The sequence below is a fragment of the Camelus bactrianus genome, chromosome X (assembly GCF_048773025.1).
Source record: "Camelus bactrianus isolate YW-2024 breed Bactrian camel chromosome X, ASM4877302v1, whole genome shotgun sequence".
Taxonomy (NCBI): Eukaryota; Metazoa; Chordata; class Mammalia; order Artiodactyla; family Camelidae; genus Camelus; species Camelus bactrianus.
The window spans coordinates 6,059,501-6,086,917 of NC_133575.1; the positions used below are offsets into that span (position 1 = coordinate 6,059,501).

General features: G+C 45.2%; 1 protein-coding gene and 1 non-coding gene across 6 annotated transcripts in view; one reads left to right on the forward strand and one right to left on the reverse strand.

Annotated features, from left to right (window-relative positions):
* The window catches only part of TBL1X (transducin beta like 1 X-linked), a 200,259-nt gene that overhangs the window by 116,444 nt on the left and 56,398 nt on the right, over positions 1 to 27,417 (forward strand). Inside the window, exon 3 of one of the 5 annotated variants that reach the window (XM_074359139.1) lies at positions 19,453 to 19,549. The exons of 3 other annotated variants lie outside the window; for them this stretch is intronic. The gene's annotated coding sequence lies outside the window, so the exon portion shown is untranslated. The remainder of the gene's footprint in view (positions 1 to 19,452; positions 19,550 to 27,417) is intronic. One more of the 5 variants, XM_074359141.1, reaches the window with a different exon arrangement.
* On the reverse strand, positions 15,579 to 15,650 carry TRNAS-ACU (transfer RNA serine (anticodon ACU)). Its single transcript has one exon. It is a non-coding gene; the product is annotated as a tRNA-Ser (tRNA).

Sequence of the window (27,417 nt, forward strand, 5' to 3'; positions counted from 1 at the left end):
CTTCATGAGCTCCTGAGAAGACGGGTTTAAGCCAGTCCTTGAAGGTGGGGGGTGGGGGGAGGAATTAGACGCAAAGGATCAGCTTGATGTATTCTTTTTTCATGGGTTTATATCTCACTTTACAAGCAGCTGCATTTTAAAACCTTTCATAAATGTATTCATATAAGCAAGCTGATATAGTCAACAAAGTGAAGAATTTACTCATTTCATTTGAATTTACTTATTTCAGATCCCATTGTGTATCATTTTCTAATATTAAGGAGCTAGTTGTAGTGAAAATACTCTTCATTTATGTGTGTTATATATTTAGCAGTTAGACACTTGTATTTTGTGAAGGGGCCTCAGAGAATTCAGGGTGACTAGAGTATTGCATGATTCTACTGCAGTAACTTCATATTGTAAAGTTACAGCCATTTAATTTTGGGTCTTCTCAGGACTCCAGAAAGTAATCGCTTTAACAGTTAGGACCTCACGGCGTTTGCACACGTTGATTTATGTGCATTGTACGCAGTTACTTATCACAGGGATAATGTGGGCAGCCTTCTGACAGGAGAGTGGAAGCACCCCCACCCACCACCCCCCGATCTGACCTGAGCGCTGCCGTGTTCACTGGGAAAGCCAATAAATGCTGGGAACCAATGGTGCGTACACACCTTACTTTTCTGTCATTTTAACCTAAAACCTGTGACTACATGGTCATCTGCCAGTCGTCTGCCGGCAGGGTGAGAGCAGCCCGATGCCTTGGCTTCCCAAGGGAGGAAGATTCCTCACCGTGAAGTGCCACCTGGTGATTCCTGCACCGTCCCCGCCGGAGTGGGTCTCCCCTGGTTTCCAGTTTCTAGTGAAACCCTAAGGACACTTGCACAGAAACCTCATTTCTGCGTCTTTCTGAATTTCCACGTCCCCTCCCAGCCATCTTGCTGTTGCCCACATCTAATTGCACCACGTTTGTTCAGATCATTCCCACTTGCCCTGTCTGGGGAGCATCGACTTTGTTTTAGCTAAAAACCCATAACCGGCTCATACTTCATCATGGGGAATATCTAAATAAAGTGGGCAGTTAACAACGGCAGGGCGGCAGAGCAAGCTTGGACCTGCTCTGGGAGCCAGCAAATCCAGAGGTGGGGCGGGAAGCGCAGGGGAGGCGCGTGGGCATCCCTGGGCCTCGGGGAGGTGCACATATACCCCTGGGCCTCGGGCATGCTTGGGCCGCGGGCATTCCGCCTTAAGTCTCTTCCTCAGAGGAAGTGAAAGGCACAGCTGAGTGCATGTCTGGTCCCTGGGACTCCCGGGGTCACTTTCCTGAGTTGTGCCCATGTAGATCCATGCCTGGCTGGCAGCGGCAGGCTCGGCTGCCGGGAATGGCAGGATCCTTTATGAGAATTGGTTGTCGTTTGTCTTTTCATTGTTAGCCCTTACAGTAAAGAGTGCCGCCTAGTAATTGTGTATGTGTCAGACTGACTGGGTTCTAAGTTTTATGTAATGATTTAAACTCTCACAGTCGGTGACATGGGGAAGCATTGCCATCTGCTCACGGCCGTGTGAATTTACAGGGATGTGATTCCACACAGCTTCTCCTTTCCCGCACACTTTATGGTTGTCCTTAACGCTTAGTATAACAGGCCCTGCGAGACCTGAAGGTGGCACGTGAGTCGGCAAGGAGGAAAATGCCATCCCTCCTGGAGCTTTGGTGTTAAGCACATTGTATTCTGAATTTGTTTTAAGTTCATATACTTGTCCGTTTTCATATGTCCCAGCCTGTATAGTAAGCGTCTTTTGTTGCGCCTGTCGTGAAGCTCAGCTTTGTGGACACAGAGGATGAGCTGGACACACTGAGCTCAGCCACGTGGCTGCAGGGGCCGCGCAGGCTGCTTGAAAGACAGCAGTGAACAGGGAAACAGATAAACAAGATGCTCTGATAGGACTGCATCTGTGAAGCATGAGTGGGGCGACATGACCGAGGGGTTCGAGGTGGAAAGGGTCCTACATGAGAGGAAGAGGAGATGGAGGAGCTGAGGTCTGAAGCATGCAGCCAGGAAGAGCCGGGAGAAGAGAGTTCCAGAAGGAGGGAACTCCACATGCAAAGGGCAGGCAGCAAAACTGAGCTCTAGAGACTTGAAGGACGCAAAGGAGGCCAGACTAGCATGACGGGAGCAAGTGACTGAGCAGGAGATGAGATGAGAGCTGTGTGCGGGGACCAGCCATTCAGTTCTTTGCAGGATGTGATGGTAGCGGTGATGCGCTTGGACATGAGTCCTGCAGGGGCTTCCCACCGCACTGAAGGTGGCTGGCTGCTGGGGGTGGTGGTGCTGTGGAGTGGCTCCAAATGGGTCCCAGCAGAAGGCAGTCTCATTTTCTACTCACATAGCTCAGATTTGGGGCACATCTGTGGGGAGCGCCAGCAGATGTGCAGATGTCCTGGCCAGAGGAGCCAGTGTCTGCACGTGACCCCTGAGTGGGAGGCAGGTGTCATTTACTCAGGTGGCCGGCTGGAGGGAAGGGCATGTTGGTGTCTGTGGCAGGAGGGTGGAGGTTCCCACTGTGGGCGTGCCATGTTTGAGATGCTGGCAGGACCTCCATGTGGACACATCGTGCAGGCTGGTCCAGGGATGAGTGTGCCGCTGGAAGGGCTGAGACCCAAGGTGTGCATTTGGGATTTGGCGCCAGGCGCCGGGTGAGTTTATAGGGTGACGGACGGCAGTGCAGTCCTGTCCAAAGGCACTCAGTTTGCAGTCGACCAGAAAGAAAGCCAAAGGTCAGGAAGATGCCTTTTGGAAGCTTATGGTGCCTAAAAGGTTTCCAAAGCCTCTTTGGATCCTCCTGTATGTCATAGAGGCTTCTCCTCAGCTTGTAGGAGATCAGAATTTAGTGAACCTGCCTTTGGGAGACTTTCTGAGAAAAAATGCAGTAAGGTCATTTATTCTTTTCTTTTTTTTTTTTTTTTTTTTAAGAGATAAGCACTCTTTCTGTTTTTCTCTTCTCTCTTTCCTTTCCTTCCTCCTTTTCCTTTGCCTGCTTTTTAAAAAACATCTTAAGTAGCTAATGTGTACGCATAGTACAGAATTCAAATGGCATTACATATTGTTTAGTGACAAGTCCTCCTGCAACTGTTAAACTCCTCTCCTTGGATGTGACGCTACTTTTTGTTATGTGCCTTCCAGACCCGTCTCTAATGCATGAAGGGCATAGTGTTCACCCTGTTGGGTCTCTTGCTGCTTTCATTTACCAGTACATCTTGAAGGCTCTTTTGTGTTAGCAAATATAGAGCTACCAGAATCTTTCAAATCGATGCACATGATTTCCACCATATGGGTGTATGTATTTCATCCAGCTTCCGTTAAAGGGCATTCAGCTCATTTGCCGTGATCAATGCTATAATCTTGAGAAAGTTGTTTTTCTTTTAGTAGATGAGTTTATTTCCATTGCAATTATAAATATTTAATCTTATTGATTGATTTTATTGCCTTTTGAGGGGGGCAGTTAAACTTTATTTTAGAGCAGTTTTGGAAAAACTGGGACAGTAGTACAGAGAGTTCTCATGTACTCCATACCCAATTTCCTCTATTATTAACATCTTACAATAAGATAGTATATTTGCTACAATTAATCTACCAGTATTGATACATTTTTAAAACTGAAGTCTATACTATATTTAGATTTTCCTTGCTTTTCACCTGTTGTCCTGTTTCTGTTCCAGGATTCCATCCAGTATAGCACATTATATTTAGTGATCATGTTTTCTTAAGCTCCTCTTGGCTATGACAATTTCTCTCTCTCTCTCTCTCTTTTTTTTTTGATGACCTTCACAGTTTTGAGTAGAACTGGTCAGATATCTTGTAGAATGTCTCTTCAATGGATTTGTCTGATGTTTTTCTCATGATTTGGCTGGAGTCAGGTGTTTTTGAGAGGAAGACCACAGAAATAAAGTGCCATTTAAGATCATCTTATTCTTGTGAACTTTTTTTTAAATGAGGGAAACAGTTTTCATTAAGAATTGTGCTTAAACTTCCCCTTTTCCTCACCTTACAGCTTTCACCTTAGGTGGGAGAAATGATTCAGCCTAGATTAGTTACATCTGAACACCTGCCATTTTTCCTGGGCTTCAGAGGTTTTGCTGACAAACCACAAGTACAGTCCTGAGCATCTTGTGACAGCATAACAGGTTAATTTTTTTGAATGACTTTTATGATAACCTTGATTTAACAAGAACATCCATCCCCGTTTCCCAACCACAAAGATTAATGCAAATTTAATTAATCAAAATGTGTCATTCTGCTACAGTGGAGCTATGTTCTCCAAGGACAGAAGCTGGCCTAAGAATTTTTAGGTTTGACTAACATTCAGATATGCCAGAAACGAACAAGATTCTGAAACTGTTTTCCAGGGAATACCTCTGCTCCACCGGGAAGTATCTCAGAATGTCACCTGTGTATTTGAAGTTAACAAAGTACATGTTTTTTTACTTCACAGTGAAGAGTTTGAATTTGGCTCATGAAAAGAAAGCAGATATTATTCTTGAGTTGCTGGTTTCCAAGTGCACTTGTGAATGCCCATTTGAACTGTCACAAAGATTTTGATCTAAGTTTCTCTGTAACCAACAGCCAGGATTTTAGAAGAATTATATTTGCATTGAAGGTTTGTTTTCTTTAAGATCTTTTTTATTATGGTAAAATATGCATAACATAAAGCTTTCCATTTTAAGCCATCTTTAAGTGTACAGTGTACTGTTCCATGGCATTAAGTACATTCACCAGCTGTCTCCAGGACTTTTCCATCTTCCCAGGTTCAAACTCCAGCTCGCTTTGGCAGCACATATACCAAGTTCAAACTCTATACTCATCATGTAATGACTCCTCTCTATTCCCCCTCCCCCAAGCTTCTGGAAACCACCATCCCACTTTCTGCCTATGTTTTTACCCACTCTGGGTACTTCATGTAAGTGGGATCGTGCAAGATTAGTCCTTTTATGTCTGATTTCACTTAGCATAATGTCTTCAGGGTTCATCCACATTGTAGCCTGTGTCAGAATTTCAGTCTTTTTGTAGCCTGTGTAATATTCCACTATGTATATATAGACCAAATTTTCCGTACCCTTTCATCTGGGTTGGTGGACCTCTGGATTGTTTCTGTCTTTTGATGATTGTGAATAATGTTATTAAGAACACTGGGGTGCAAATATCTGTTCAAGTTCCTTCTTTCAGTTCTTTCGGTTTTATACCTAGAGTGGAATTGCTGGATCATATATGGTAATTCTACATTTAATTTTTTGAGAAACTGTCATCATGTTTTCCTGGAGGTTCAGATTTAAGTAATCTTTGTAAAATAGAATTAGAAATGGAGTCTACCCACACCTCATTGTATCTGACACAAGAGTTAACAAACTATAGCCTGTGGGCCAGTTTACTTTTGTACAGTCAACAAGCTAAGAATGGTTTTTACATTTTTAAGTGGATGAAAAAAAAATCAAAAGAAGAAGAATAACAAGTCATGATGCTTGAAGATTCTCTTAATTGCATTGTACATAATGAATGTTTGCTGGGAACACAGCCACATCCGTTGCATCGTGTGTTGTCTGTTTCTCACTCTGGTGGTAGAACCTAGTGGTTGTAACTCTGTGTGGCCCGTGCAGCCAACAGTATTTCCTCTCTGGCAGTTTGGGAACAGGTCCACCAACCTCTAGTGGAGCAGGTTTAAGGGACAAGAAGTCAGACGTCTGTAGACAGCTCTGCCCAGGTATGTGGGTACACCAGGCGATCTCCCTAATTAAGCACACAGTTCTAAACCTCATTTCTGTCACTGTTTCACATGTAAGCATCAATCCTTGAGACTTAAGCCCCAGGGAGCCTTCCTTTAGTAGGAGATGCAGACTGTAAAACCCCAACCAAGTTCAAGACTCACCCGTTCCAGATACATTTGCCTTTCTGTTCCCAATTCCAGAGTTTGTAAGGGACTGTCTCTTCCCATTGAATAGGAGGTAAATCTCTGTGTAGTGGAGGAACCACATTGAGGAAGATTTCTCACAATTCATTTACTTTTCTCACCCATATTTTTGGGGACACGATTTGTGCCCTACCAAAAGGCAGTGTCCTCTATTTTTAATCTGTGATATTTCTATTAAACCATGTAAATGTCATACTCTGAACTGTAGGGTGTTTTCAGCACTTTTTTTTTGCAAAGCCTTTCTATGCAGTGGGGGGGGGGGGTCGGGGGGACTTGTGAAAAGTTCTATTCACACAACCAGAAATCTGACAGAGCACTGGTTCCCTCTGTGAAAATACCATTTTAGGGTAACATTTTGTTTAGAGTTTCCTTTGTTGTCAGAAGTCTTACCCCCAGAGCTTCTCAATATACACACCCAACTATACTGCAGGTACTTATATTCTTAGGCATTTAACGTCTTATTTCCTTTAATTCATGAAGGTGGTCTTAGGGCCTGAGAGAAATTTGAACAGGGTCAAAGGAAATCAGGCTAAGCTTAAACTAGGAGATTCACTTAAAATTCTGTTTTTCCTTTATATTTGTTTTTTTATAGGAAATGGGCTGTTTGCATTTTCCCTTTTTGAAATTGTGTTTGAAATTATATTTGCATAAGGAAGCCTGTTGCCTACTAGATTGGTAAAATGGAATCAATGAAAGACAGAAAGGTCAGCAGATAAAATCACTTGGTAAATAAATACAGCATGAAGCTATTACAAGTCAAGAATTCCAGCATCTACACTCAGTCTAATCTGGCTTGTTATCTCATCTGACCCTATTCTTTTTTCTTTCTCAAATACACTTGCTTGGTTAAAAATACAGTTGTTTGAAAACCAAGTAATGTATTCCATTGAAAAGCCAGTGACTCCCAGACACAGAAAACAAACGTATAGTTACCAAAGGAGAAAGGATTGGGGGGGGGGGGGGGACAAATTAGGACTTTGGGATTAGCAGATACAAATTAGTATATATAAAACAGATAAACAACAAGGTCCTACTCTGTATACCGCACAGGGAACTACATTCAATATCTTGTTAACAGCCAATAATGAAAAAGAATCTGTATGTATATGTATAACTGAATCACTGTGTTGTACACCTGAAGCTAACAACATTGTAAATCAGCTGTACTTGAATTTAAAAAAAATGAAAAAGAATTTTGAGAAGAAAAAGAAAACCAGAGATAAATGTGACTATGTGCCAGCTGAAATGAAAACCTCACCGAGTTACACTTTAACTTGTGTGACTGTCCCTTTTAGGAAATCTCTCACATTTATTCCTTTGCACAAGTAACTGGTGAAAATGTTTGTAAGTTTATCTTGGCTTCAGATTTTTACTTACTTTTCAGTTTTTAATTGTGGTAAAATTCACGTAAGGTTCATTTTGGTTTTTGTTTTTTCTTTAAAAATCAAAGAAAAAGAACACAGCAGCATCCCAGTGACCAGTGTGCCACTGTTCCCATGCTGTGGTTGTCGTCATAACTGTCGCTGGGTACAAGCCTTCGTGTCTGGCTTTATGTGTATTTGAATATGTGAATTGGTGCATTATAAATTAATTGTATGCTTGTTTAGTGGCACAGAGAGGTTAAGTCACTCACCAGGGGACACACAGCCCTCAGTAAAGGATTCTGGGATTTAGCCGAGGTCACTCCAGGACCACACTGCTTCTCAGAGGAATCTGCCAACTTGTGTTGTAAGGGAGCCACTGCTCTCCAAGCACTGAGTGTAATTTCTGGGAAACAAGGCCACACTGGAAGCCAGAGACGAGAAAGCCAGCTTAGACTGGATATAAATACAGCGTGATTGAGATAGGTAAAGAAAACATAGGCAAGAATTTGCCTTCAAGGCAAATGTAAACTGATAGAAGAGCAAGCATTTATTTATCTTTTATTTTTAAGACTCCCTTGAAGGCGCCATCTAAAGATAGGCCAGGTGATGTTGTGGAAGGGGAAGTGATCCAGGGCCGGACAGCCTGAGATCACTTCTGGGTTCCAACCTCCTGCCGAAGGACTCTTCAAGTCTGTGACGTAGTGGAGGCTGGGGACAAAGTGAAGGCTGGAGACTGCATTCGTGTAGCCTGGAAGCACAGCACAGGGGCTGTGGTTCCCTCTGTCCCACACGTGCACACTTGGGCAGACATGTTCCTGATCCCGCAAGATGAGAGTCTCTATGTGCCACGTGACTTCAGCATCCTGGGCCCAGACTGGAAAGCCAACAGGGACCGTCAGAAGCCCTTGGGGATCTGGGAATTCGGATCACCTGTCAGCAGAGCTGTTTGACTCACAGACATGCCTTAGATTGGGGGTTCTTTTTCCTGTCTCAAGATTCAGTCGCCGTTTTAAATGACAGGAAAGCACAAGTCTTTCTGACAGGTGTGAGGCTGGGAACCGCACTGGCCGAGGCTTCCGTGATGTCAGTACCTTTCATCGTCGTGTGACGTTAACTTAGGGTTCAGCAGCACCTGCCACCTTGCAGGATCTCTGTCAGAGTGCACCCTCGCCTTGAGAGCAGGTTTTCATTAACTGGTAGATTTCTTGGTCATGCTTCAAGCACATTGTGTGAAGCATTTGTTTCCCCAAGTGATTTCATACTAGAAACTGCCTTTTGTCGGGATGCGTATAGCTCAGTGGTAGAGTGCCTGCTTAGCATGCACAAGGTCCTGGGTTCAATCCTCAGGACCTCCGCTAAAAATAAAAAAATAAACCTAGTTACCCCCCCAAATAAAATAAAATAATTTAAAGAAACCACTGCCTTTTACAGCCACCACACGTGAGAATAAGTGTATTCGTCATCGACGTGATTCAGCCGCACAAAAGTGAGGAAGAAGAAGACGTAGGGCTGTTTATCCCGCGTGTCCTTCCAGCCCCATCTCCAGAGGCGCGACCGAATGGCACTCACTCCAGGGTGTGTTCTGATTAGCAGTGTCAGAGAGCGTAAAGGGCACCGAGGAGCCACAGTTCTGAAAATGTGTAGGCCGCGCTCACTTTGCTAATTGGAAAATATTCGTATTCAGTAGCTGTTGTTGCCCGAAATTAGGCCTGATGTAAGCGTGCTCTCCGTACGTTTTGAGCTATGGTTTCACAAGTTTCCAGTACCAGTGATGGAATGAGGGAGGCTTTACATCTTGAAGGCAGATTGACCAACGGAGGAAGAATTTTAACAGGGATTAGGGTGTGTCAAAATTGCCTGGGTTTTATTCCCCAAGAACTGAATTCCGTAACTGAAAAAGGAAATTCCTTTTCCTCACGTTCACGTACTCCGCCGACTGCTCGCTCTGCGGCTTTCTTGGTGGCCGGAATAACCCACTTGGTCGTCCTCCTTGTCTATAAATAAGTGATCTCTATAAATAAGATATTTGCTGTTGATCTGAGACTCCGTGAGTCTGGATTTGACATAGTGGGACAGATGCCCATGTGAGCGAAATGCAGAACCCCTCCTGTCCCAGCTGCGATGTTCTAGACGTAAAGACTGACTGTAGGAAAATCTGACGTGAGTCGCTTGAAAAAAAGAAAGTATCCTAGAAAATCCAAAAATGAGTTCAACACAGTTGCTTGTACGTACAGAGTAATGACTAAATACATTGCAGACCAATCCGAAGTGTTAACCAAATGAAAGGGTTACAACTGTATGTCGTGAGTGCATTGTGTATATTCAGACTGATTGTTCCACATGTTTGGAAGGCTTCCCCCAATACCTGTGTTATCAGTTGCAAATTCCACATTATTTGCGTGGTGTAAAGACAAGTGACAACCCACTTCTGTCCCAATTATTGTGACTTGAGGATTGGTCTGATCTGAAGTGTTGAGAGCCCCCACTGTGAAGCCAGACTTGAGGGTTCAGATCCTGCCACTTACTGGCTGTGAAACCCATGTGGATTGTCCCGTTCACTTAAACTCTCTGGACCTCGGCCTCTTTACTGAAAGGGTGGGAATAATGAAAGAGTTGCTGTGCTGGTAAATTGTGTAATGGACCTAACGGGACCTCATAAATGTCCACTTCCTGTGTGGCTGGGAGGATGGGGAGTCACTGTATATAGGTGAGTAAAAGCAGCTTTGCTGTTCAAGGGCTTTAGTGATGAAGGCAACCGGTATGTGCCCCTCCTGACTAAACTAAAAGGTTTTCGTTAGCAAAGTATACTTGTGTTACAAGTGGGAGCTCGCACGTGTGGGAACTGTTGGAAGGCTACAGGAGAAGCTACGGGCAAGGGGCTGCCTCTGCCCAGTCAGCGCGGGGCGACCGGGAGAGTTACAGGACTTCAGTGTTGCACCCCCGTGTCAGGATTTCTCACCCTTGCCTCAAGCGGCATTTGGGGCCCAACAATCCTTTCTCGTGGAGGAGATGTCTTGTGCGTTGTACGCGGTTAGCAGCCTCCCTGGCCGCCACCTGTTACATGCCTGAGACTCCCCCCGACCCCAGTTGTGACAAGAAATCTCTCTGGACAGTGTCAGATGACCCTTGGGGGACAGAACTGCCTACAATTGAGAAGCGCTTAAAATCTCTCCCCTGGACGTGTGTTATTTATATAATTTTAATGGCATTTAAAAAAAAAATAAAATTTACCCAAAGGAGTTGAAAACTATATCCACATGAACATCTGCGTGCAGATGTTTCTAGCAGCTTTTTCCTCATTTCCAAAACTTGGAAGAAACTGGGATATCCTAGGTGAATGGATAATAAACTGTATTGTATCTTGACAACAGAGTATTATTCAGTGCTAAAAAGAAATGAGCTCAAGCCAAGAAAAGATTTGGAGGCACCTTAAATGCATATTACCAAGTGAAAGAAAAGGCTGAAAAGGCTATACGCTGTGTGACTCCTGCTCTGTGTGATTCTGGAAAAGGCAGAACCACAACTAGCAGAAAGATCTAGTGGTTCCAGGCCTTAAGGAGCAGGGAGGGGGGAGTAGGTGGAGCGCAGGGCACTGCTGGGGCAGTGAGACTGTTCTTCATGATTCTGTAGCGGTGGACATAGGTCACTACACATCTGCCCAGACCCACAGGAGGCACCACAGCAAGAGTCAACCCCGGTGTGAACCATGGACCGTGGGTGGTGATGCCGTGTCCATGTAGGTTTATCAGTTGTAACCGACGTGCCCTCTGGTGGGGCTGCTGGTAATGAAGGAGGCTGACTCCATGTGGGGCAGGGGTGTGTGGGGAATCTCTGTACCTTCCTTTCAGTGCTGTTGTGAGCCTGAAACTACTCTAAACATTAAACCTATTTAAAATAATTTTTAAAAAGGAAAAAAATGAAAGATGTTATTTCCAAACGGATGAGATTATTCTGTTCAGTTTCACACTTCTGTGATCCATAGTGAACTGGGACTCTTCTGTGAGACGTTTTGCACTTGGGGTCTGAAAGCACCGTGGCGGCCACATGTGTGTCCTCGACGCCAGGAGCCTGGGCTGAAGCCCACCCCACACTCCTGCTGCCCCGTCCGCTGTGCTCGTTCTCAGCAGCGAGGCACAGTCCTGCTTTGCTCCTGGAATACAGTGCTGCTTTCTCGAGTGAGCTGTCTGCAGTCACCCTGCTGACACTGATACTGTCTGGTTGTCTCCTTTATTTAGTGATGAGTTACAATGCACAGCTTAATACATGGGACATGATATTGCCCCAAGACGGGGTTTGGCAGACTCCTGCCCGTGAGCCAACCCTGCCAGCAGCCTATGTTTGTAGATAAAGATTTGCTGAAGCACAGAAGCCCATCAGTTTACGTATCGTCGGTGTCTGCTTTTGAGCCAGGGCGTGGCTGGGTAGTTGTAACAGAGGCAGCGTGGCTGCACAGTCCAGCGTGGCTGCTGTTCAGTCCTTTACAGAAAAAGTGTTCTCATCCCCGCTTTACCATTCTGGAACTTTCCCGTCTTCTGTTGCCACATATAGATACATGTCTCAACTTTTAAACTCTATCTCAGGGGGAGGGTATAGTCAGTGGTAGAGCTCATGCTTACGTTCAACCTCCAGTACTTTTGTTAAAAAACAAACCTAATTCCCCCATAAACAAATAAATAAAATTAATTAACCTCAGTTTCAGAAAACGGGAGGCTGATCGACAGAGTAGCCTAACCAGGCTACCAGACAGGTGGGCTAACTAGACAAAGGAGCCCAGCTCCCAGCGATGGAGACCGCCAGGGACGTTTCACCCTAAGTACTTCGGGTCGTCTCTCGTGCTTCTCTGCATGTAAGGTGCGCACCATGAGTACTGTTCATTTATTGAAATGCCTGCCCCATGTGCTTTTTCATCAAAGATACAGAAACCTGTTGTTTCCACTGATTCAAAGAAGCGTTTGCAGCATCCTCTGATGGGGGCACTTGATAGATCAGGGCAGCTGTATGCGGGGTGTCGTACCGGGTGCTGCCGGGGCCGTCGTTTCAGAAGGTTTCTCAGGAGACAGACTCTAAGGTGGAGAGGTACATGGGACGGTAGCTTGGGTTGTCAGTGAACTGCAGGGGCGTGGGGAGCAGGGCGGGGCTGGGCGTGGAGCTGCCACACCTCCTGGAAATCCACGGCTGCCCCACCCCTCCAAGCACCACCCCATCAGAGCACTTTTTCACGTCCAGCATGACTTCTAGAGCAGAGGCTGTGACTTCTCAGAACTGTGTTCCTCAGTCCCCTAAAAGTGTCAGTGAACAGGTGGATACAGCCTCCGTGTGACAGTGCTCAGACTTGCTCAGGAGCCCGATGGTCTGGGCTCTCTGCAGCCTGCTTCCAGCCAACCAGGATCACCGAGTCATGTTCCGTTCACGTTTGGATCCCTCCCTCAAGGCAGGTGATCTTCTCCGTGTCCAGAGTCCCTCTGTTACGTTTCCTCCTTTATGTCTTTCACCTCTAAAATGGCTTCCCCAGACTCACTAGGCAGGCAAGGAATAAAAGAAATTGCAGAGGATGAGAATGATAAAGTGAACAGAATAAGACCCTGCATATCAATAGTACATAGTAAGTGTATATGGTATTTGTGTCAGATGTACATACATGTATCCGTATTTTCAAAGAGTATGTACGTATTCAAAGTGAGTTTGCTACAGAGCTGAGTGTGGCTTTTTTAATCTGATCTCGCTCTCAGCCTTTTAATCAGAATGGTTGTACCATTTACCACCAGCTGTTTATTTTCTGTTTGTATCATGTATTCTCTTTCTCCCTCCGTTCCTGCATATGCTTGCATAAACACAATTTTTTTTTCTGATTTTACTTCACTGTTAGCTTATTACTAGACCTCTTTGCTTTATCTTTAGTGTTGCTCTAAGGTTTACAATATGCATCTTGATTTAGCACAGTCTACATTTGAGTGATATTTTACCACATCATGTACTATAAACTTACAACAATGTATTTCTCTTCTGGTCTATCCCTAGTTCTTCGTGCTACTGTTGCCAGGCATTTTACTTTCATATGTATTTAAAATGCTGCAGTACAGCTAATTTTGCGTTAAGGAGTCAATTACATGTAAAAGAAATTTTTAAATGAGGAGAAAGTATTTTTATATTCACCTCTGTATTTACCGCTTCTGCCAGTCACCATTCCTTTACATGAACCCAAATCTCCATCTGAGATAATTCTTCCCCTTAAAGAACTTCCATTCATTTTTCTCGTGGTGCAGGTCTCGTAGCAGTGAATTGTTTCCGCGTTTGTCTGTAAAAGTCTTTTGCCTTCATTTTTGAAAGATGTTTTGTCTGAGTGTAGAGTTTTAGTTGACACTCTTTCCGCCCTTTAAAGATTGTCTTCTGGCTTGCATTATTCGGGGCAAGAAACTTGCTGGATTTGTTATCTTTCTCTTCTGAATGTAACTTGTATTTTTTTCCTGGCTACTTTGAAAAGTTAATTTTGTTGTTGATTTTCAAGAAATGGATTGTATCTTGTTGGTGTTTCCTCTGGTGTGTGTCCTACATAGGGTTTGTTTAGCTTATTGGATTTATTTTACCTCTTTTAAACCTAGAATTTCCCAAACGCATTTAATCTTGAAATCTTTGCTTCAAATAATACGTCATCATCTCTAAAAACTAGTATCTTAAGAATGAGCAGTAATGTGAACACTGTGTCCAGTTTGGGAAATGAAGATGAAAATCAGTGCTTATTATTTTTGCATGATTGTCAGTGCATATTGACTACTGGACCATGGAGGGCTGGGTTACTCAGAAAGCTCTTGGACCTCTCCCCTATGCAGCGTGTTAACATTATTAGCTGTGAATGAGGTCTCAGCCATAACTGTCTGGGTAACCGCCAGCTTTATGGGCAAGCTCCAACAGTAACTGTTTTCTCCATCTCAAAAGCAGGCCAGAATTTTTACCAAAATCTTTCTCACATTCTGTACAATAATGATCTGTTGACACATTACACACAGGAAAGTTGATGGCATGCCCAAGAGTACCGTCTACAGATAACAGTACTGGCATGCTAATTCCAAAAAACATTCAAACTCTTAATTTTTTCCATAAACATTGGACCGCAGATAATATCGTTTAATCATGCAGACTTTTTTCAGAAGAAAAATCTTTTAGGATGTGACTTGGTTTTACTTTATAGCATTCTGGTGTGTGTCTGATGTATGTGTTTATTCTTAACCAACATTAAATGTTAGGCCCTTGGAATTTGTGCACAAAATTAGTATTGTTTGTCATTAAGAAAAGAAAAGTTTTTTTCCTGTGTCATAAATAGAACACTAACAGGGAAGGGGTCCCTTTGGTGTTGTTGCTTCAGGTCCACATACAGAGAAGGGTACATGTTTACTACAGTGGCCAAGAAACAATCCACCTCAATAAAAGGTATTCCCAATGTGAAATGTTTTAAAAAGATGAGATGATAGGAAGTGATTAAGGCCTCATGACCTTTCACCCCACAGTACCCGTTTTCCTAGTTGGGTGAGTAAAAAGGGAAATCAGGGTGGTGGCCTGATTCTAATTCCTGGTGGATAAAGGTTTATATGGAATTGCCCTAGTTCTTGACACTGTTGTGATATTAAAAGGAACATTTATTTTTGTACGCCATTACCATCTTGGCACACTTGCATTCCTTCTCATCAGGTACTGCCATCTTTAGATTTCCAGCTTCCAAAGCCTAAAGAAACGCACATTGGTTTTCTCTCTCTCTTGGGTAACCTATAGTCTTTGAAGAGCAAAACCCGCCTTTATTGGAATGTCCAGCGACTAATGTACTCAAAAGCAATCAGAAGGTTGCCTTAAAGTTTCAGCATATCTGTGAAAAGTCAGAGAGAAACTGGGGAGAGTTGGGCAAACTCCCTCGTATTGACATGAATTATCATCCGTGTGGGTGCCTGGAACACGGAGGAGCCAGAGGAAGACGGTGCTTGCCAGCATTTCTGCTACCTACGCTTAGAGCCACGAGAGAATCATGACAGAGAGTGATGACGTAGTGCAGGGGAGTCCCCGGTGTGACGCCGTCAGTGGTGGGCCCGGGTACATCAGTGAAAACGCACTGTGAGATTCCGCTTGGGTGGATTCTTTCAGGATGTGTTCAAAGAGTTAAATAACTTAAAGCACTGACAACAGAGCCAGGCAGATGTTAGGTGCAATTACGTGTAAACTATTACTGGGTTTCTGTTTGTTTGCTTTTTGGGTTTGGGGGATAATTAGGTTTATTTATTTTTTTTTTAATTGATGTGCTGGGAGTTGAACCCAGGACCTCGTGCACAGTAAGCACACACTCTACCACTGAGCTATATACCCTCCCCCTCCCCTGCTTATTACTGTTTTTTAATAACTTTATTTAACCCGGTGTTACCCATCCTATTGGATCAGAGTATTGGATCAAGGAACCATCGTATGCATGGTGATACTAAACACATACTGACAGTCTGGAAAACATTCTGAGGAACGTGCTTTGGCAAACTCTCTCCTTCCTTGACGCCTCCATGTGCTTGGCCTCCAAGTTCCCGTGGTTCTAGGCTTTCCGGGCACCGGCCATGCGGGTCATTGTCCCCATTCTGTGGATGGTGCAGAGGCACTTGCTGCAAAGACCCCCGCCCCAGGTATCTCCCCCTCCCCGTCCTCCACATGTGTTAGATTCTGAGGGGCAGGGAGGCTGGGGTGACTCAGTGGGGTGGTGCCAGTGGAATCTCTGAACTTGCAGTGCAGACGTCAGCTGGAGCCGCAGGTCTGACGAAGGATGAGGGTCCCCTTCCATGGTGGCTGGCCCGTGGTTGGCGGCCAGTGCTGGCTGTCGGACTTAGTTCTGCTCCGGTCTGGCCTCTCCGCAGGCAGTTAAAGGAATTCTATAATACACAAGGTATTTTGCTTATCAGCAGATAGGATCAGTATTTATAGAGCTAAGCATTTCATTTATGATCAATAAAAATGTAGGTTTATCCTTTTGACTTAGCCATATGGACTGTTGGTTTTGTTCTGTAAATGTGGCCATTTGAGACGGAAGTCTATGAAAACATCGCCTCGATGATTCTTTCTGACTCTGAGACCTGCGTATTAGAGTGTTGCTTCGCTTGCTTATACGTCGCAGTAAAACTCAGGGAGAAGTCATGAAGAGGTGAACTTGGTGAGTCTAAAGCCTGTCCTATTCAAGTCAAGTTTCCCAGCCTTGGTAGTATTGATGTTGCAGGGCGGGTCCGTCCTCCCTGTGGGGAGGTTGTCCTGTGAGTTGTAGGTGCTTAGCGCCACCCCTGGTCTCTAGCCCCTGGGTGCCAGTAGCATGTCCCCTGGGGCCGGGGCCCTGTCACCCCTGGTTGAAGATTGCTGTGTAAAATACGGACATAGTGTGAGGGTTCAACTCGAGTGGGCCTGACCAGCCAGAAGTGGAAGCAACTCCCAGCTCAAAACTCTGGACCTAAACTACCTTGGCGGCGGGTGTGTGTGTTTGCGGGGCGGCGGGGGCGGGGCGAGGGGTGTTAGAATGACAGCCAGGACTGAACTGCAGTCAGAACAGAACAAATCCAGCGCCTTTGGCTGCCCTGATCGACCTTGCAAAGCTTCTGGGTGGAAGAGGCGTTTGGTTTGCTCCAAGGAGAGAACCAGCACTTTATTCCTCATGTCCAGCCAGGCGCCGTAGGGCAGTTCCCCTCCCTCCTAGCACATCCCCAAGGGATGGCGGTCAGGGCTCACACACATACCCAGACAAGAACGTTCCTAGCAGCACTATTCACAGTAGCCAGAAGGTGGACACAAGCCAAGTGCCCATCTGCTGAAGGGGGCTAGATGAACAAAGTGTGGTCCGTGCCTTCATAGAATAGTGCTCAGCCATGAAAAGGAATGAAGCACTGACAGGCTGCAATGTGCCTGGACCCCGGAAACATCATGCTGAGGGCAAGAAGCCAGACACAGAAGGGACTGGGTGATTCTGTTATGCAAGTCCAAACAGGCAGACCCGTCGAGACAGAAAGCAGGCTGGTGGCTGCCAGGGCTGGAGGATGGGAGGGGGATGAAGAGTGACCACCTGATGGGCACAAGGTGACGGAAATGCTTTGGGATTTGATGTGGGGGGTGGTTGCACAACACTGTGAATGTAGTGAATGCTTTATAGTTCTGACACGGAGGGGACTGCCAACAGTTGTGTGCACCGTGCCACGCCCAGAGCTGACAGCAGCCAGGGAATCAGAGTCCTTTTCAAAGGACTTTTGCATTTGTTAAAATAATTTACGTGTAAACTTTTTGCCAGCACTGTTTACTGATAGAGGTTTTATTTGGGTGTTAATAATGGGAAAATCAGTAATGAACAGGTATTGGGAGGTCAGATTTCTCGTTTTATTTGATTATTTCTAGCAGGAAACTAATTAATTATGACATGTTGCATAACCAGAATGTTATTAACCAAAGTCATATTTCACATTTTTTGTTGGTATAACACACAGATGATGTTAATTATACTTACTGAGTTTAACAACTTATATAAAAGATAACCTTCAATTTGTGAGTTGCCATCTGTTTGGGACCAAAGAATAATTTGATTCTGAAGCTTTTTTCTGAACAGCTTGTAATAAGAGCTGTTTATATATTGATTACTTAATTGAATTATTATGGATTTTAATGTTTTGATTTTCAAGCAATTTGGGGTTTATTGTGGTGACATCTGCTCCTTATTTTGACACTTTATGGTATTAAGCAATTTCATCAAAAGGCTCTTTTTCCCTCCTGGCCATTTACAGTCCAATCCTGAAAATCGTCATTTGCTTTCTGCTTCAGGTTGCTGTAAGGAATATTGTCCTATTTCATCTCCACTAGAGAATATTTTTCCTAATGAAATGGATTTTTATTTTATAAGCAAAGTCAATATCCCATTGTGCCTGCTTCACTCTGATGCCCTTTCACTTCTATTCAAAGCGCTGTAGAAGAACTTTGTTTAAATCTCATTATTTTCCTTCAGTGGTAGACTTTTTTTCAGTTGCTCTTAGTTATTACTTTAATCTTATATGTCCTTACGATTTTTTTTAATGTACTGTAATGAAACTTAAGGGCCTATGAACCTGCCTGTAGAATCCTTTTAATCTCCTTTCTTTGAACAGTGTAACTATAAGCGTGACTCAGGAATAATTTACTTGAACTTCTTTAAAACACTTGAAGAGGTTCTGTATAAATTCACTAATAAGGAACACCTTCATGTGTAGCCTCACTTGTGGATTTGAATTATATGAAGCCCAGCATCTTTTTATTATTGCTTAAGACTTTTGAACAAGAATTTAGAGAAAATGGCAGGTGTTTAATTTCCTTCGTTCTGGAGCTTGTAGACAATTTAGACCCTGTAGGAGGCTGGGTTCACTCACAACCAAAGACAGTTTATAAAGGAGCAGGTAAATATTAATTAAATGCTGGTTGACTGCTTCGTGTTTACATTGACTGAAAAATTTAAAGTTTTTGGTATGAAGGATTATCGAATGAGATATGACTCTGGCTTCTTCAGAAATCTGTACAAACGGAACTCCTGTGAAATGAAAGTGTAGGAAAACAATAATGGAAAACTTGAGACCTATTAGTCAGTGCTTTCTTTTGCTTTGTTTTCGGGAGCCAAAGGGGGAAAATAGATTCTGATGTTGTTTATCTCTTTTTATGAGCACACAAGAGGATGGATGTCTGCACACAGACATGCATGCCATGATTTTTATAAACATGAGGTCTGTGAAGTTTCTCTAAAGCATGTTCTCTTCTCCTGAGGGTGTGTACAGTTTAATTTATTGGTTTTGTATAATACAGTCCCTAAAAGAAAGATAGTCCAAATGGGCACTGATTATCATTAAATGATAACAAACAATATCTGAGCTGAAACCAATTTTATTTGAGACTTCCCTTGCAGAATCTCTGCATGTACCATTTCACCGACTGGCTGTTTTAATTTCTCCTTTTTCATGTCGCAAATAAAAATGTATAGTCTGAATTAAAGTTTAAGACAGAGATTATGAAACAATAAAATGTGTTAAGTTTGGGTTGGGATGAAAAAGACGAACAAGAAATAGGAGAAGTCAAAGGTAAAGAATTACCAAAGAATTTTAAGTTGGTTTTTTGTTCTTCAAATCTCCCTGTTTCTCAGCAGGCAGGTCCCACCCCGGCAGACACTTGGTGTTTTATATGATCGGTTACTGGGGAGCCCACTGGTTCGAAGGTCTACACATGAAGTCGCCCTAAAGGTAATCGCCTGCCATTGCGTTTGAGCTTGACCTGAAATCCGTTTGGAACTGCATTTTGCCAAAACTGGACACCTTCTGTTTTAGAATGATTTTTTCAGGAGGAAGTTGAGGTCTTTCTCCTTGCTCTAGTTCAAGGTAGTGGATGGAGCATCATTAAATCGAGACAGGCGATAGAGTCGATGCCTCGGGATGAACTGGCCTTTTATTTCATTGTCTTCTGAGAGTTTTGGATACTGAACTAGCTGTTACACACTTTTCTGGGTCTTAACCACGAGCAGATGACACCTTCTAAAATCAAGCCCTCTTGTCAGCATTGTGAATTCAAATTCGGCTGCAAAATTAGTTTAATTAGGCACATGAGTCAGCTCTTACTGGGTGTCTGTATCTTAATTCTATGCTTTATTAGCTTCTTAATGTGATTTGTGTCTTATCTGCCCACTGATTTACTACTTAACCTTGAAACTTATTAGAAAAACACATAGCTTACTCTTTAGAGATCTAGTGAGATGATAAAGTCACCAGAAGAGCAGAGCAAACAATTGCAGATGCACTGGCGTTGAGACTTGAAACACATCCCAAACTGCAGGTGAGGGCCCCCTCCCCCACCCGGAAAAGTGCTGTTATCTTTGGGTAGACAGCATAAGATTGTTTTGGCTTTCTTTCAACTGTTTAAAAATGCAAAAGCCACTGATAGTTCACAGGCCTTCCAGAAGGAAGCCACAGGTGGGAACTGGCCCATGGGACGCAGCGGGCCCACCTTGACCTAGACAAACGCACTTGTTTTCTTTCTGCCTCCTCTGGCGGCAGCCCTGTGCTGGAGAACCTCTGGCGGCGCTGCTCTGTGAGGCCCAGGATGTGCTGAAGACGCGGTCCCAGCTCTGGTTCCTTAGCAGAGGCCCCGCAGATGTCCAGGGAATCCTGCAGGACTAAGGGCCCTCCTGCCGTGATTAGGGTGGCTCTGCACTGATGGAGCCGCCCTCACTCAGCGGTTGTCAGTCTGAGGCAGCTCCCGCCCCTCCCCAGGGGACGTGTGGTCATGTCTGGAGACATTTTTCAGGGAGAGGAGTAGTGCGCTCATCCAGTGGGTGGAGACCAGGGACATGGTCAACGTCCTGCAATGCACAGGACAGCCCACTGCAGAGATTTCTGGGGCCCCAAGTGTCCAGAGTGCTGAGGTGGACGAGCCCTGCTCACTCCTGCCGTCACTATGTTGTTTTGTATTTTGAGCTGATCAGTCTTGTGGCTGCAGAAATTTAAGCTGCTGAGCATTTGATTATAACACTGAGTTCCTGTGTTTGTGGACATAAAACAGGAGGCTCACTGGACTCTCATCGAACACTCGGGTTCATGATGCTATGAGAGTTTTAATTAAAAAAATTTTTTCTTCATTTAAATTGAAATGTGAAAAATGATAGAACACCAAGGTTTTCGAGACGCAGGCTACCCTGTGGGTGAGGCATTGCCTGCCTTTGTATCTACAAAGAAACCCATAGGATTTATTTCCCAAAACTCTGGAGGCCACACTGTGTGTAGAAAACCTCGCTTATGACTCCACCTACCGCAGAACAGGGGATCGTCGAGGCCAAAACAAATCCTGCATGTGTGGGTGAAAATCACAGTGTCTTAGAGGTTTCATACCAGCCTGTGTGGATTCCTGACACTTGTCTGAAGGCCTAGTACACATGATGGAGAATCTGATTCCAGTCTCTCAGTCTTAGAGATGATTAAAATCTGTAAGTCAGTTTACAAATTAATCAGAAGCATTAGCTTACAGACCCAAGTCATTAGGGAAACAGGGCACACTGCTCTTATGTGGAAACTAGCTGTCAGCGTTCTCCCAGCGCAGTCTGCTTTCAATCTTCAGGACACAAACGTGCATTTCCCTGTGTAGAGGGAAGACGTGTGAGGATAACTGTGCTGTTTGTCTTAGGTACGTGGACTGACTCTCTGATGCAGCCTTTCCTAGCAGTGGTTTGCTGTTACCAGGTTGAACATTTTTAGGGAGGCTTCCTTCTGGATCGGCCTCCCATCAGGCAGAGAAGTGTGGGGCGGACAGGGTTTGCAGTTCAGAAGGTGTGAGGAGGACCAGGTGGCCCCTCCGGATGCGTGCAGATGGTCTTGGATGCAACCCCAGGACAGGACGCCTTTCCCGTCACGTCAGCATTCTTCATGGCTGTGCGCAGGGGGTTTGGATGAAGGCCCCAGCCCCCGGGCCAGCCATTAATTAACCCAGAAGGGCAGCCAGGCGAAGAGGGGACCCTTTCTGAATTCCTCGCCCTGGGGATGCTTTTGATTCTGTGAAGGGCCGCATTATTTTTCTGACCCAAGAAGACCCCCTCCTCTGTCCTCTCTCAGCCCTGCTGCTTGATTTCCTACTTAGCCAAGTTCCTCTAATACTGATTATTTCTGAAGACACTGCCAGATTTTAATCACATTTTAATGAGTATGAAAATGGTTCATAGTCATAGGAGAAACTTTGGAAAATACAGAAAGGCACACGCACATGCAGATAAAAGACCAGCATAATCCCACCCCTGAGAGACAGGTGTAAGAACATTTTAGAGGGGACCTTTTCTTTGTGTGTGCACAAGATGAAATTTAGGAGTGCACATTCCATCTTGGGCCCTGTTGTTTTCACATGGCATTGTATCATGGACACTTCCCCCAGTCATGGGGAACATTCTTCTAGGAGACTGTAGACATAGACAAGATTGCGCAGGGAACATGAAAATACTAACAGTGGTTTCATCTTGGGTTTTCTTTTTTCACAGACCTAGTAGCTTCATTTACCAATGAGTATATGCATATCACTTCACAGTTAGAAAAAATTTCCCCAAAGGTAAGATTTTTCACTAATTTTACAGGTATATTTATATACTTGGGAATCAAATGGTCCAAAATTATAAGTATAATCAAAGAACTATTATTTTATTACCAGAGTTCACATGCCTAGTAGCAGCACTGCCATTTAAATATGGAAATAAACTTCTTTCTATATCTGTTCTCCTATAATTGGGGTCCAGCTATAAATGCCATAGTTTACCGAATCACAGTCATGCTGTCTCTGCACCACAGAGTGTTTCAGTAGCTGCACATCCGCGTCACTGGACTCATGCAGGAGCAGGCATGCCCATGATGAAGCAAGCCTGCTTCACCTCCATGGTCAGCTGGCCCCCAGTGGATTGTGGGAAAAGATTTATGTATCAGTGTTAAATTTTTCATCGTAAACTGACCACTGACAGGGAGAGGAAAATAAACTCGGTCCACTTTGGAAGAGAGAAAAACATGGTGGGGAAAGCAAACGAGGAGGTTCCAGTCAACAGAGACTTTGTGAAATGCAGGGGGAATAGTGCCTTTTTACGATGAGCAGACTTGGAGCAGATTTCCGGCTGCTCTGGCCCACTGTCCCCAGTCTGCATGGAGTCGAGTCCCAAGGCCCAGAGCCGCGTCCAGAAGATGACTTTAAGAAGTGGATCCTTCCAGTGGGCAGGCCAGGAGATGAATAGCAGAAACAGGACGTGAGGCAAACTCTCTTCTGTCCCTGGAGAGACAGAGGGCTGCTTTAAAGGGTGTTAAGAGAACGTCTCACAGTGGGGCAGATTGTTAAAAGGAGAAACTTGTGCCACACATGGTATCAGCTCCCTCCTTTAATCAGCGTGTGCTTATTACTTCACTGTTTCCGAACTCACTCGCCTCCTCTTGGCATGAAACTCACTTGCCCTTTCTGGCTTTAACCGCCAGTGCCAAGTCTCAAGTAGCTCTCTCCTGATTATATCCCTTAAGATAATTAAACGGCAATTGTGATTCTGTTGTTTGGGGGCGGCTGAGAGAGTGTGACAGTGAGCACACGCACACACTCTCAGTGAGACGAAACCCTCAGACGCCTCCTCTCTTCTTCTAACTGATTTCGAACTGATTTCGTTTTGCAAACGGAACCGTGATGAATAGGAGCTTTTGCCACCTTGAAATTAAGTTGTAAAAAGGAGAAATACTATAAATAATCTTCCCTTCAGCTGCCTGACGGATTTAACCCCAAATTATTATTTATGTTGGAATTCTTATCTTCAGCAGGGAAACTCCAGAGATGTTGTCAGCCTGCAGTGATTTTTTCTTCTTAAGCAGCACAGTGAGGGCATGTTGTGGCTGTACCTCGCGGAGGAAGGCGGGTCTGTCCCTTTCGCTCGATCACTGCTCCCCAAGACCTCGAATCCACCCAATTGGAGGTGCCTCAGATCAAAACTGGGTCAGCCCAGAAAATGAACACAGTTGCGCTAATTAAGAACCCTTTGATTTATTTTTTCGTCCTGTTGGAGGCTGAGGGGTATTTACTGGTGCTGAGAAAGCTCTTTTATTCCAGAACTGGGGAGGTCGGAAGGCATCCATTGGGTTCTCAGAACGCGAGCTGGACGGGGATGCCACCCGGAAACCAGCTAGGTGTCAGAGGGCAAGCTGTGTCGCCAGCTCACCGGTTAGGGAGGGAAGGCCCGGCCGAGCCCCTGGGGAAGCTGGTTTTTCCCTCCAGGCCACTTTCAGGTTTGCAAATCACCAGTTAACTATCCAGAGGACACCAGCTCTGAGTCGACTTTGGCGAGGGTGGTGTGTCCCTCTGGCCCTTTCAGGGGCTCTGCGCTTTGGGGATGCTCATGGGTGCCTCTGTAGGAGTGGTACCACGTCCTGGGTCTCTCCTGTGTGTGGCACCCAGCTCCAGGAGCCCGTACGAAAGCATTTACCCACACCACCTCTCCCAGTGTCGCGGCCCTCACTGTCCCCAGTTCGGAGAAGGGAATGCTGAGCCAGCCATATGGCTTGCCATAGATGCGGAGCTCCAGAGGGATGAAGGTACAATTGGGAATCAGGCTGCCTGCCTCTGAGCCACAAGACCCCCAATCCCACATTTTCCACTCTCCTCCGTGGCTCTCGGGACATTGTTCACCTTACCTCTAGCCAGTCAGTCAGTCCGTGGCCGTTGGGACCACCGCCCTGGTGTGCCCTGACTTTACTGCAGCCAGCATCAGCATGGCGAGCTCTACGTCACGTGCCCACAAAAGTCGTTCTTGGCAGAGAGGACCCAGGCTGGCTTCTCCCCGCGCAAAAGACATGATGGCACAGAGGCAGGCTTCCCGCCCTGGGTCCCTGGGAGCGTTTGGTTCATTGTTGTAAAAGGTCAGAGTCATTCTTACAGAGCCCCCCGAACACACACGCACACGCACCCCCCTCCTTCCTTTTCTGCTTTCTCACGCTGCTCCCCCAGAGCTGGTGTCCATCAGTCAAGAATTCACCTTCTCCCTCTTCCAAACCTTCCCCCCTTCCCTGACTTAGCCTTCCCCGGAGCTCTGCCGCCCCTTGTGGTACCTTGGGGTATAGAGGAGGGGCTTAACTTGGAGCTTTTCATCATTTCTGTAGACGTCTTACTAAACGAGTTCCTGGCAAGGAGCGTGTGTGTGTGTGTGTGTGTGTGTGTGTGTGTGTGTGTGTGTGTGTGAATTTGTTCGATCCCTTGTATTGCCATCACCATGCCTTGAATAGAGTAGGTCCTTGGGGATTTTTTCTATCAATGCCTCGGACCTCATTTTCCGTAAGTGCAGAAGAAGTAGGGCAAATACGTCTTTCTTTGCAGCAGGATGATGGCAAAGACGAGACTAGGATCCACACACCTATCTCATGCCAGGAGCTGGTTCTTCTCACTGCTGAGGGTGGGGAGGGTATAGCTCAGTGGTAGTGTGTGTGCTTAGCATGCATGGGGTACTGGGTTCAATCCCCAGTACCTCCGTTTTTTAAAAAAAGAAGTTCTCACCATGGGGGCTTCTGGTCTCTGCACTGAGCTTTCTTTCTTAAGAGCTGTTTGTAGGGAATCGTGGGGGCACCGATGGTCAGTAAAGCCCAGGGCACGAGTTGGCGCTGTGGTGCTGTCTGCCATCCGAGAGCGCCCCCAGCTGAGGGGAGCCAGCTTCCCATCTCAAGGACGGAACCCCTCCTCTCCTTTCACATTCAGACAGAAAGCAGCTGGAAGAGGGCTTTCCAGGGGTAGGGAGGGGTGATGAGGACCTCTTGTCCAGTGGGGCAGTTTGGGGTGATGAGACAGTTCTGCAGATGGGTTGACGGCTGCACCCCAGTATGAATGTCCTTAATGCCGCCGGATTGTGCACTGGAGAATGGTCATGATGGTAAATTATGTTATCTGTATTTCACCACAATTTAAAAACAAAATTCAAAGCAGACCTGGGAGGTGAGCCATTCCCGTAGGTGTAACTTTTGTCTGGAGTCTGGAGTCAAGAGGCCTGGCTCCCCATCCTGGGGTAGAAACTGCGAGAACGTGGAGAGCCCTCTTGGAGGGGGACGGGGATGTGTGCCTCGCGGCCTTGCCTTCTGGGATTTCCCATCTGCATGTCCGTTGTCAAGAGCTGTTTCATCTGTAAACAGAGGCAGAGGGGAGTGGCTGGAGGAGCAGTGTTACTCCCGTGGGAATCTGATCTTGAAGGGATTACTGCCTGGCCTTTCTAAGGAGGAGGACAAGGACACCCTCCCTTCCTTTGGCCTGGGCTTCTGGGCGACCTCCGAGCTCTGGCCCACGTGGGCAGGTGCCGGGAGCCGTGTGAGAGGTCCTCACTGCCCCTCCCACCCGCAGCTGGGCTGGGGGTGACCCTAGCCCCTGGGCTGAGGTCTTCCTGCACCAGCAGAACTTTGAACAGCGCTGGGACACCAGTGTGTTTATTTACAGGAACTTATACAGCAAATACCTGGTTGAAGAAATGTATAATTTGAGTCAAACACCTCTCTGTGGAAATTTAGCTCTTGTCTTGGAGAAAAGAGGATTGGTACCTTTATTTCCTAACCTTGTGGGTAGATTGTGGCCTGATTCGTCTAACACAGTCGTTTCTGCCAAGTGGGGAACAACTGTTTTACTCTCTTCAGCCAAAAATGCAATGCTGACCCAGTAAAACGACAACCACTACCTTCCAGCACCTTGCTCACAGGACTCACAACTAGACCGTTAATCGTTGGTGTCTCTTGGTTTTGGTGTAATCACACCTAGAGTTGAAGTGGGTTGAATGTTGCTCTGGTTTCTGGTCCATCCAAAGAGTGTTCTCGTGTGTGTATTGACTAGTCTAAGAACACATGTGCACATTTCAGTTCACGTCACTATAAATCCTTTTTTTGGAACTAATTAGGTTTTAAAAGGAATAGTCATTGAAGAAGCTCAAGTCATTTAAGTCATTTAAATTAAGGTGTTTTATTGGTGGTGGAGGCTTTGATCCAATTATTAGATCAGTTTTTAAAAATTAAGGGGGAGTGTATAGCTCAGTGGTAGAGCGCATGGCTTAGCATGCATGAGGTCCTGCGTTCGATCCCCAGTCCCTCCATTAAAAAACTTATAGAAATTTTTAAATAGTAAATAAATCTAATCCCCCACACACACACACGAAAAAAGAAAAATTAAAACATGTACAGGCACACCTCGTATGTACCTCGTGGACATATGTGCCTCATATGTGTACATACCTGTTCCTCATATATGTCACATGGGCTTCGCAGACATAGCGGGCTTTCTGACAGATTGAAGGTTTATGGCAGCTCTGCTTCGAGCGAGTCTCCCAGTGCCGTTTTTCCAATAGCATTGGCTCGCTTTGTGTCGCTGTGTCACGTTAGCGCAGTTCTTGTTATATTTCAAGCTTTTTCAATGTTATTATATCTTCTGTGGTGATCTGTCATCAGTGACTATTGACGTTACTGTGGCAAAAAGATTACAAATCACTAAAGGCTCGAAGGATGGTTAGCATTTTTTTGGTAATAAAGTATTTTTTATGTAAGATATATAGTTTTTTTGATGTAATGATATTGCACACTTGATAGACAACAGTGTAGTATAA